The sequence below is a fragment of the Strongylocentrotus purpuratus genome, unplaced genomic scaffold (assembly GCF_000002235.5).
Source record: "Strongylocentrotus purpuratus isolate Spur 01 unplaced genomic scaffold, Spur_5.0 spur5_scaffold_10, whole genome shotgun sequence".
NCBI classification, from domain to species: domain Eukaryota; kingdom Metazoa; phylum Echinodermata; class Echinoidea; order Camarodonta; family Strongylocentrotidae; genus Strongylocentrotus; species Strongylocentrotus purpuratus.
The window spans coordinates 13713096-13725774 of NW_022145595.1; positions in this window are offsets into that span (position 1 = coordinate 13713096).

Genomic DNA, 12679 nt, shown 5'->3' on the forward strand with positions numbered 1-12679 from the left:
TAATGCTTATAAATCTATTTAAAGATTAGCATATTCTAATAATAACATAAATGATATAATTCCTAGTACATCACCATGACTAATTTTGTTTCTTTTGTTTACACTTAATAATTTTGTGCTAAAATAGCAACGGCATAAGTAATGAATGCAGTATGAAAATAAAATAGGCGTGTATGAAATAATAGAGGTACATGTATCAGTTAAGTTTATGAAAGTACGTTAAAAAAAGACCAAGAAAACTGAAATAATCTTCGCCTGCAAGTCAAAGATCATTGCATTAAGACTTTGGCATTTTTTTTAAATTCTTTGTGAATATTTATTATTTGTGACTTGCTATTCTCATTTAAGTAATTAAATTAAAAAGAGGGGGAAGGGGGAGGGGAAAAGGAGAATTATATCATTGTCCTCTTGATTTGTTGTTAATTGGGGGGGGGGGGGGGGGGACATTCATTTTTGCTCAAATTTTGTTAAAACAAACTCTTGTAAAAGCTTTATCACTGACATTACGAATTCGTAGTGTTTGCAACAAGTTTTAAAACCGCTTATTTTTTATTTTCTTCAGTTATTCTATGATTTATTTTCCTCTTTTCAAATCACATGGGAAAACCTCCCAATAAAGTGTTTTCGTTTGATAAAATTTGCCCTATTCAAATCCGTTGTAAAGGCACAGGAAACAGACTCAAAATATATTTTTGTCAAGTAATACTCTCTAATTCCTAGGATATTAGTCTACAAGAACTCATAAAGGAACTATTGCAGATGTTTATGTCTACAATAAGAAAGCTGTCTAAATAGAAGACAAAACTCTTATTTAAGGATGGCTCTAAAGTTTAACTAATGTACATTTGAAATGTTTGGATTCAAATAAATATACGGAAGCTAGCTCGGGGCGGTATCACATGGCTATACTGTCTTCTAACAAAGATGCTTAATACAAACGACTTGATCAAATACCATATATCAAATATGATTCCATAACAATATCTACTCGAGGGCTAATCAAAAACGTATATGACAAAATACTTTAGGTTATGCCTGAGGCAACTGGTACTGGGCTTAATTCTAAAAGAAACTCCAATTACCACGTGTAATAGCAAATTATTGTGTGTTGTGGTCCCGCTTGTTGCTTTTGTTCTCCCACCAAGATGCAATTACATGATTATAATGGTCTATGAACACAACGTTCCATCAAAGTCAAAACCAATCAGCTTGGCTTTTCTGTTCGGCTGGATAAAAAGATTGCAAAATATAGGAAGTAACTTCTGTCTATACGATTGTAGGGGCATTCGAGGGTGAGAATAAGAAATGTATTCTTGTTTTTGTATTTTTATATGACAGAGGAGACACGTCATCACATCTGCAGTTTGGAAAAGTGTATGAGGATAAAGTTAAACAAAAATGATAGTGCCTACTAATAAATATTTAGTTTTGTATTACAGCAAGCCATTTTATTTGGTGAGAATAAGAAATGTTATCCTTGTTTTCGAACTTGTATATGTCAGAGGGGACACGTCATCACATCTGCAGTTTGGAAAAGTGTATGAGGATAAAGTTAAACAATTCTATAATGATAGTGTCTACTAATAAACCTTTAGTTTTATATTACAGAATGCCATTTTATTTGGTGAACATGATGTGTTATCCACTATCAAGTTTATCCATCCTTATAGAAGAACGAGATGTCATCAAGAATATAGAAGGAACGAAATAAAAAAATAATTAACCTGCATAACTTTGTGAACTATGTTATCGATCAATTTGTAATAAATAATACAGTAGTATATATTGTTTTAGATGCATCTTGTTGCTATGCCCCCTAGATTTAGTTGTTGTTGATACAATTGCAGATAAATTTCAAAACATATATAACATTTATTTATCCTTTTCCCCTTCCAACTAATGAGATCAGATAAAACAAATGCAGAGTAAAGTATAATCTCGAATTTTTCCGATTCAACATTGATTATTTATATAATTTGACTGAAAGACACAGTTCATATCTGTGTCAAAACAGAAGGCCCACATTTCACATTCAAGTACTGCTTTTCTTTATTATTCCAGAGCAATCAGGTTGCTCCCCAGCAATCTGGATAAATATATTAATTGAAATGATTTGTTATAGATGTCCTGCAATTATACTAAATGTTAGACACCCCTGTATTTTGATGTATACAGTACATGTGTCTTATAAGAATATGAGTTATGTACCATGAACACTGAACAGGGATACATATGAAATATAATCACATTAGTTATGGGATAGTATCGATAGTTATAGAAGATAAACATTGTGTATTTTGATGTAATGAAAGGTAATCATTTCTCTAACAATTCATGTCTTTGTCATAACAGATGAAGGCCCACATTTCACATTTAAATACTGCTTTTCTATTTTTATTCAAAACCATCACTCCAGCAACCTGGATAAATATATTAAATTGAAATGATTTGTTATAGATGTCCTGCAATTGTACTGAATGTTAGACACCCCTGTATTTTGATGTATGCAGTACATGTGTCTTATAAGAATATGAGTTATGTACCATGAACACTGAACAGGGATACAAATGAAATGTAATCACATTAGTTATGGGATAGTATTGATAGTTATAGAAGGTAAACATTATGTATTTTGATGTCATGAAAAACTATGATTTCTCTAACAAATCAATCTCTAGTAACAAAACATTCAGCTCCTTATAAATGTTCTTGATCTTAGCATTCTGACATTTCTCATGTGTTTTTTAAAAATAATTTTCAAATAACTTTAAATTAGATTTCATGAAAAATCCAGTACTCATACATGACATGTTTTTGCCGCAGGTTATGATAAACCCACGTGAATGTTTTTATGTGAAATTATAACCGAAACCTAATGAATAATTTTCAATTAATATTCAATTGATATTTCACATGGATTTGTATACTTCCAGATGCAAAATCTAGGTAGGAAATACATGCCAGGGCTGCATCAGAGTTACAGAGCTGCACTGTGACTCACACATAATCAACAACGAAGCAGGACGCACAAAATAAACTTTAACTTTAATTATTTTAGGAGTGCAATTAGAATTTACAAAAATTCATGCTTAAAAAAAGAACAATATTCTACGAATATGTCTACCTATGTTGTAATATTTGAGAAAAGAGAGGCAAGAATCGCATGAATTGAGATAAACTATTGAAAATTCGTCCAAATTTATACGAAAAACAAAATGGCGACATAAGTCACAATAATACTCTATTTGAAATGACGCGTAACAAAGAGGGAAATCATTTGATTAGAAATACATTTTAAGCGTTTTGCTCCGTTGCGTTTGAACATAATTTTACAAGAAACAAATGTTTAAAATAAACAAATTCACCGTCTGCCTGAATACATGATAATGCATTTTTTTCACGGGTATAAGAGATATTTTTTGGGAAAAGGATGCCACGAAGACAAATATCAATACAAATGAAATGTACGAATTCACACACGACTTGAATGGTCGAATCGGATTGGCTTTAGAATATAGATGAAAGAAAAATGCGTTTTTTTTACCTTGATTTCAGAAAACCAGACCCGATGTGCAGCCATCAACCTCAAACCCAACGAATTATTACGAAATTCTAGCAGAAATGTTGTGAAAAGGCCCAAAATATTGCAAAATTAGACGGGTTTAGTTGAGACGAGTTTTTTTTACGGATGGACTTTTCTTTCATCGAACGAGCCTGGCTCGGCCCTTGGGCTTGGCTACCCTCATTTGCATGTAACGCAGACCGGATTACGTAATATAACGGTCCACTATGAAAGCCAGGGTACTTCATATCTCGATAGCTTTCACTTTACCCGTCGAGACGGTCTAATTGGGATTAGGTCCCGTAGGTCTATTACTGAAAAATGACGTTGACATTGGTATTTTCAGCTCGCTTTTCACATCTTACATACGGTCAAGCGTGCATTGCGTTCACGAAGCTAGGGGGTTGGATTTGACTTGATTAGCGTCTGGAAACGGTTCCATGTTTAGTGTTGTGTGTTTGTTTAAGTTTCTTGTCAACATAACGGTACGCAGTTATTCAAAGATGTTGTGTCACCTTTATAAAATAAAAGAGAGCCTTCTTATTGAGGGGATGCTGAGGGGGAGGCAATACAAAGTTAGCTTTCCTGGAGACGAATAAAAATGATTATGGTTGCAAATTATTTGTAATTTAACCAAGAATTTTTCTTGAACAGCTAGAGTGGTGATGCCAATTATGGGGAAATTGTTAATACTGATATACTTTTTTAATCAAATGATAAAAGTAAAATAAAGTGAATTAAAAGATGAATAAATAAGTAAATAAAACTTTCAAGAAAAATCAAGATTTCGAGCACTGGGTGACTTGTGAGTGGGCGACTTTCAATGTTGGAGAAATGTTCAGATAAAAGTTATTAATCGTTGTGAAAGAGTGTGAAAGTATAGTCTCACGATAAAAATGTAAACATGTTAAATGAATATTGTTGAAAATGTAGAACATTACATCCTCCCAGATGTGAATTATCATGGGTACATTTCTCGTTGTTACTGTTAGTGATGACATAAGATAATGAATATTTCGTAATGTAAACCCAAAACAATAAAAGATAAATGGACAACAAATAAAATGTGTTAATCCTTCTGTAAAATTCCTCCGCATTTATAAGCCGCAATTACTATGGGCACATGAAATAAACAACAACTATTTACCTGAATGTTATAAATATGGAAACATTATTTGAGGAAATAGGAAGCAATGAAGTGTTAATAAAAGACATAAAATAAGTAAAGCAAGGTGAAATGACTTTCGGATTGTGGACATGTAGTTTTTTTTAGTTTTATAGAACCGCTCATTTTCGGGCAAAAAAAAATCAATTTGAAAAGAAAGGAAAATATTTCCTTTATGTTTATTCTTATGTTTGGGTCTGAGACGATGAAATGAAAGTCTTACATTCATTTCATTGTCAATCTTGATACCATCTTCGGTATTTCATTTCATTTCATTTCTGAGTCACCACAATCTAAGAATAATTTCTACGACTCAGAATACGAGCATGACAAACGACATCCGAAATCGTTCAGTATGGGATCGGACTGTCTTGTCTATTACCATTGAAAAGGGCAAGCTTCGTCGATTTTTATTTCTTAGCTTTCTTTTTTGAAAGGCGTGGGTGCGGCGTTGTGTACAAGGAATCGACTGACCAAGGCTTGACCCTTGACACAGTTATGCAAATGTAGGATTTGCATTTTGTTGCCGTTAGGAGGACGGTGTATTTCAGTACAGATCATAAAGTTAAGAAAGTAAACGTAAATAGTGTGGTAGTGTAAGCTTTGAATGAAATTGGAAAGAAAATCATCTGAGTGTTGCTGGCGTTGTGAGAAGTAGAGACCTTTTTCATTATTGTTCTGCGGGATAGCACATGTAATTTTAGGCTGTACGTTGAATCTGACCACTGCACTGTAAAATAAAAGCATTGACCGGTTACTCATGTTGATACATTGTACGTGTGAGCAAATTAGTTGGTAAATTAATGTTAAAAAATGTTTTCAACAAAACGAATTTATGAGTTCTATATACATATATGAAGTTGATTTTGAATATTATATTGATATTGCAAGGAAACTCGTTTACTCTCTAGACTTCACTGTCAGACACTATTGAGTGATTGACTAGCTTCTTTTTTCTCTGGTAACAACATACTGAACAGTAAAGGTTACATGAGCATGTGTCTACACCAATAACCTACTTCTTTTAATTGCCAATATTCAACTGATTGAATCTTTGCGCAGCACAAAATGTACGACCATTCGGTACAAAAGTCTGAAAATCAGACTATTACTAAATTTGGAATGTAACCTTTTCATTACTTTGGCCTGCAAATGGGACATAGTACCTTTAAGTTGGAGATTTGTTTTGATGTACCTCTTTGGTTGTGACAATATGATTTATTCGTGATGGATAAAGTTTTCATGTTCTCAGATTTTTAATGATTAAACTAGAGATTCATAGACGTTGATCTGTAAAGTTCTGGTGAGATATTAAGTTTGTCTCTCAAAAGTAAATCATATTGTCACAATCATTCCATGAAAAAATAGAATAAGAGTGCCACACCCAACATGTCCAATAACGTTGAAACACTTGTTTATAATGAACCCATCAAGATTAATACATATTTTCAATATTTTAAAACATTTGAATCATGTGTATAATGAGCTTTGATATTAATGAGTTCAAATTTGAAACTCGCACGAGGTTTTTCTCATATCTTTCATTTTAAAGGACAGTGCCCTTTTAAAGGATACGCCGTATTATAATAAAAAAAATCACCAACAAACAACTTTAATCATTAAATTGTAATCGTCCCAACTTCAAAGATGACTCTTAAAGGTACTATGTCCCTTTTGCAGCCAACCTCAAATTCTGTAGAACTTTGCAGGAATTATGAATATGTCATGTGTGTCCTATCTGAGAAATTTAAACGTTAGCAGTGTCCTCATATTCAAATTATGCAAGGAAACTCGTTTACTTGCTAGACTTCACTGTCAGACACTATTGAGTGACTGACTGGCTTTTCTTCTTCTTTGGTAATAACATACATGAAAAGAGTTGTAAAGGGTACATGAGCATTTGTCTACATCAATAACCCACTTCTTGTGATGGCCAAGATTAAACTGATTGAATCTTTGCGCAGCATAAAACGTATGACCATTCGGTACAATTGTCTGAAAATCAAGACTATTACTTTTGGGCTCTATAGCCCTAAAGTCGATTTGACACCTAATAGTCGTTATTTTCCCACTTGAAGACATTTTCAAGCCCCACCTTTTTTATGGAAGTTCTAAATTAGTATTATCTTTCAAATGCAGTTGGAATTTAACTTTTTCATTTTTTTGCCCTGTAAATGGGACATAGTACCTTTAAAATCAGGAGGAAAATACATTTATATTTGCATGATACTATGCAGAGCATTCAGTCTCATAAAACATGTAAAACAGCACTAATGTAATTTAGCAAGATGAAACCAACTGAAGTGACACCAGCCGCTTTTCTGAGTAGAAAAAGGCCCCCTTTGTGAAGTTGTATAGGTAAGTTTTGAGATCTCACATCTCCGGACGGGGGACTTGAGCTAGATGATTACTAATTTGTTTTTTGACACAGTCCAGGATTATTTTTCATAGCAATAATGATGATTACAAGGGTTGTCTGATTTCTCCTATGAACCAGTAGGAGCGAGGGGATGACCTCGATCACAAAGAAATAATGGTTACACTGTGCACGCAGTCAACATTATGAGCTGTCATGGTATCGATATGGCGTAGTCGCCGGGTAACGAGGAGGAACGGCGGAGGGGGGGGGGGGGGGTATGGTGGTGGTGGTAAATATCTTATTTTCTTATTATCATCATGTTTATTATTATTATTATTATTAACATTATTGTTATTATTATAATTGTTGTAATAATTATCATTATTATTAGTAGTAGTATGTGCACCACCACTAGCAGTAGTTGTATTGGTAGTAGTAGCAGCAACAGTAGTAGTAGTAGTATCATTAGTAGTAGTAGTAGTAGTAGTAGTAGTAGTAGTAGTAGTTGTTGTTGTCGTAGTAGTAGTAGTAGTAATAGTAGTAGTACATGTAGTAGTAGTAGTAGTAGTAGTAGTAGTAGTAGTAGTAGTAGTAGTAGTAGTAGTAGTAGTAGTAATAGTCGTAACAATAGAAGAAGTAGCAGCATTACTACTACTACTACTACTACTACTACTACTACTACTACTAGAAGTAGTCTCAGTAGTAGTAGTAGTACTACTACTACTAATGGTAACTCCAACCTTAACGGCCTCCTCGTAATTATACAAAAAGACTAATTCCTGCCATGTACCAAATTACCTCACCTGGGTCGAGAGTGGCGAATGTAGATTAATGTCTTTCCAAAGGACATTAGTGTCACGGCAGTACTCGAACTGTGAACCATGTGATCCTCAGTTTGGTGACATAGCCACTAAACTACGACACTTCCTCAGATGTATTTGATAAATGAAGGATTAGCAGTAAAATAATTTCTTTTGCCACAGCCTGTCCCCCAGTTGTAAATTGTTTAAATGAATAAAAAAATAAGTATTGAGCTCTTCACCCATGTTAACATTAGAATGACACACTGATGCGAGAGACTTACGCTTATGACTGACATAGCATTATATGCATGGGCAGAAAGGGTAATAGCTGAGATGGATATTGCGGATATGGAAGGGATGATATGGTTAATTAGTTTGGCAAAATTTCATTATATAATGGATTTTAGTTGATGAAACAAATGAAATAACAAACTGGCCGTCTATCACTCAACGAAACCGAAGTGAAATCATGTATTCTGGACTACCCGGCCAGCAATTAACATGATTAACATGATCATCATTCGTCATATGGAAAGATAACTCGACAAAGATGTATCGCAAAAGTCAGTGTGAAATATGTTTATGATATTATGAGGAGGATGTATGCTGACAGCTCTTTATCTTCTTGATTTATGATGAACAGTGCTGTACTGATACAAGTGAGATCTGTATAGGACGCTTGTCCGTCACGCGGTGACGCTCGTGGCGCTCAAAGAACTAGCTTCATGAAAACAACATCCCTTTATGTTGTGCATGCTATGTTTTTGTCATGAAACTGGCACTCCAACGCCGAACTCTTTTCGTTTCTTTCACCCCCGTCATCCGGCATCGACACCACCCTGTCATTTTGATTAATGGTTTGGTGCTCTGAAATTAAAAACATTGAAGTCAACTCCGTTATTGATTAATTATCCTTCGACTAAATACAAGTCATCTCTCATCTGTATTCCATGTCTTTAGAATTTTCAAAATACTTTGTGATCGAGGAGGTTTACATGTTTTTTTTTCTTCTGACGCTTGTGTTTTTCGTTATGTCAAACATATACCATGAGCTCGCGCAACTCGAACTCCTGTATTCGATCCTGATTGTAATCTTACATTTTGAATTAGAGCATGGACTAGTTGGTCCATGTTTAGAGTTTCAACACTTGCAAGCCCAAAACCTATTTCTGATATTTATTTGTTTCCTGATATTTCTTTGTCTTTCTCAAATGTCAGATGCATAACCACTGTAAAGTATTACTCGTCATATTTTCCTTCAAGTAAATTCAAGATTTAACAGACATATATTTCCTTCTTATATTAATCAAATGACCACTGAATGAAAGGAAACTAAATTCCTTGGAACATAGCATTGGATCATACAAGTACTCCCATTTGCAATATTTTACCTTGAGAGCTAAACATTCGTTATTTTTTGAAGTTTTCATTACTATTCAGAGCAACTCCTTCTACATACACCCTTGATCAGAGCTAGTATACAAGGTAGCATGTGCGTGTCACACCGAATATGCCAAGGTGGGCTCCGGGGAGTCGCGCCGTATACAAACGCATCAACGCACACAACCCCCATTTATCATTTCAACTTGTCATAACTCTATCATGAACATGAACGAATACCCAAGCAAAGCTGACGTTGACGGGGGGGGGGGGGGGGGGGGGGGGGGGCATACCCAGGTGAAAAAAAATCCATAAGGTTATACAGATGATCATAATTTAAAGGTTCATATTTTAACATGAACGAATTAAAGCAACCAGTTTGCTTATTCTAATTGCAATAACGAGTATTGATTACGATCGTCATTTATATGTTTTACAAGCGAGCGGCAACAGGCCCCTTGCTCCATAATTTACCGTTGCTCATCCAACAATAAACCTGAATTTGCCTCTCATGATTAACAAAGCACACGAAGATATGGCAATGGATTAATTCAATTTACATAAACGTAATAGAAACTATACAGCACAATGTGGATATTTATTTTTCTAAAGAACAATTACATCGAAAACGCTTACACAAAACACTCCTCGAAACATTGGCGCCACTTCTTTCTCGATCTTCTCCGAAGTTGGGTTGGGAGCTGTATACAGAGGGTATACATCGGTGTACATAGAGAGAAGGAAAGATGAAGAGAATGGCGGGGAGGGAGAGAAGAGTGAGGATTTATGACAAGTGCGAGGGAAAGAAAGAGAGATAGGGAGAAAGAAAGAAAGAAAGGGAGAGAGAGAGAGAGAGAGAGAGAGAGAGAGAGAGAGAGAGAGAAAGAGAGAGATCTTATTCGATCTTCTCCAAAGTTGGGTTAGAAGCCGTATACAGAGGGTATACATCGGTGTACATAGAGAGAAGGAAAGATGAAGAGAATGGCGGAGAGGGAGAGAAGAGTGGGGGTTTGTGATACGTGCGAGGGAAAGAAAGAGAAAGAGAGAGAGAGAGAGAGAGAGAGAGAGAGAGCTAAAAAAAAAAAAAAAGAGCCAGCGAGAGCGAGTGATAGGAGAAGGGGCCTGTGGGGGGGGGGGGGGGGCTGCCAGGACTCTATTTGAAAGGATTGACAGAACAAATCATGTCGGGAAACAGAAATTATGGATTATGATATCTTCTGTGCCAAATATTTGACTCCAGGCTTTCCCTCCCCTCTCGCTCCCTACATTGTTCTACTCACATTCTTCTTTTATTCATCTGTCTCCATTCCTTCCGATTGGTGTTATTAATCATCTTCAATGTGTTCATTTTGTTTGGAGATATCAAGATGAAAAATTATGTTCTTTGTGTGTTTTTTGTCACTAATACCGATAAACATTCATTCAAAAATCTTAATGACCTTGAGTTGACTTTTGGTTCGACATTAACTTAAACAGTGTAAACCATACATGTTTGCCATATATTAATACAATTAAAGGCAGTGTGCCATGATAAATACGGGAAAAAAGCGATAAGTATCGGCTTGGATATAGTGGGAGCACTATGGTATTTTGTGGGAGCTTGCATGCGAGTCTCATAAAATCATGAGGTCCCCTGGTTTGAGACTTGTTCGACGCTCATCCCACTCGATTCAGGTGTAGTGAATGGAAAATGCTCGGGTAATGTTAATTATGATATCCGCAGAAAGAGCAGTATTAATACTGATGTGGCTACTCTGGGAAAATAAGATCAATCAAATTAACATTGTTCCTTATTTTTGATTAATCATTTCATACATGTATCTACGTGACCATGCATGTAGGCCGATACATTCAGTATGTTGAAGCCGTCATGAATGTTATTGATTGAAAGGAGAAAATGATCTAGGGATGTTCACAAAGACTAAGATCGACTTTAAGTTGGATTTATATGCAGGCCATTCATGCCACTGTTTGCTCTCACCATTTACTGGCAGTGGTCGCTCAAGGGACGTACAAATCATGGTCACAAATCTACAAAATTTACATATTTTGATAATTCATTATTGAAGGAAAAATATTATATAAAAATCATAATGGTTAGAGCAAACAATGGCATGAACGGCCTTCCATAGTTAAGTCCAACTTAAATTCGATCTTAGTCTTTATGAAACCCTCCCCAGATTTGCTATTCCACTCAAAGGCCCCATTCACACTCACGCAATTTGACGTCTTTAAAAGCGGTCCTGTACAATGCTTAACTAGCTAAGTTCATAATGTCTCATGTCAGAAAAACTCTTTCTGTAACTGTCCAGAGAGAAACTGGTTAGCATAACCAGTATACCCGCCATCTCATACATTTAATTCTTTATTTTACTACGTGCTTTCTTCGTATTCGGTAAGTTCATTGTGATGATTTATTGGATTAAAGAAGTAAGATGTTTTCTAGACAATTTCTTTTGTTAGAGTTTGCACCATGAAAATTAAAAAAATAATCAAAGAAAATACCATCATCAGATAGTCATATGGGACAAAGAACCCTAATTCAAATCAATTTATTTCAAATCTTGTTATTCATCCAAATTCACAAGAAAACAAGGAATGTTTTTTTGGTCACACATTGTACAAATACGTAATATATATATATATGAGAAACTATATCGTTGTGTTTATAATCGTAGAACAACCATCAAAATAAAAGATAGTAGATTTATAAATATTCTTATATATTCTAGTATTCAGGGGTTATGTGGTGTTTAAGCAATACTGCAGAAAGAACGCTTACAATCACGTTTTTCATTTTTCAAACACAACGACCACAATTCCAAAGTTGGTCTTCAAAATCAAAATATAAATGACATATCATATTTTACTCAAAGTAAGTAAACATGGCAGATTCAACTCATATAACAACTTCACAAATTTGTATTTCTTCTCGTCATTTTTTCTTTGCTACTGTCATTTCTTTTCTCTTGTTCAAACGCACGATCCAAGCTGCCAGAATGGTGATTGATTCACCCAAAAGATACGGCAGACATTTATGGATGTCGGAGTAGCGCAAATTGCATAGTCCACCAAATATATGGCTAAACCATAAGATCATTCCCGTCCATTATTTCCTCGCAACACAACACAAAAGAAAGAAAAAGAAGACCCTAAAAAGGTAGAGAGAGAGAGAGAGAGAGAGAGAGAGAGAGAGAGAGAGAGAGAGAGAGAGAGAGCGAAGAGTAAAGCTCGTGCATGGTATTAAGGAAAGTATGATATATGAATGGCTTTGTGAACGGAATGATGATTATGAAAAAGAAAAGAAATAGACTATAGGAATAACTACACAATTACATAAATGGAACGTGATGCTTGGAATGATATGTGGATAATGTATGATCAGTGTTTGATGATTGTATAACATGATA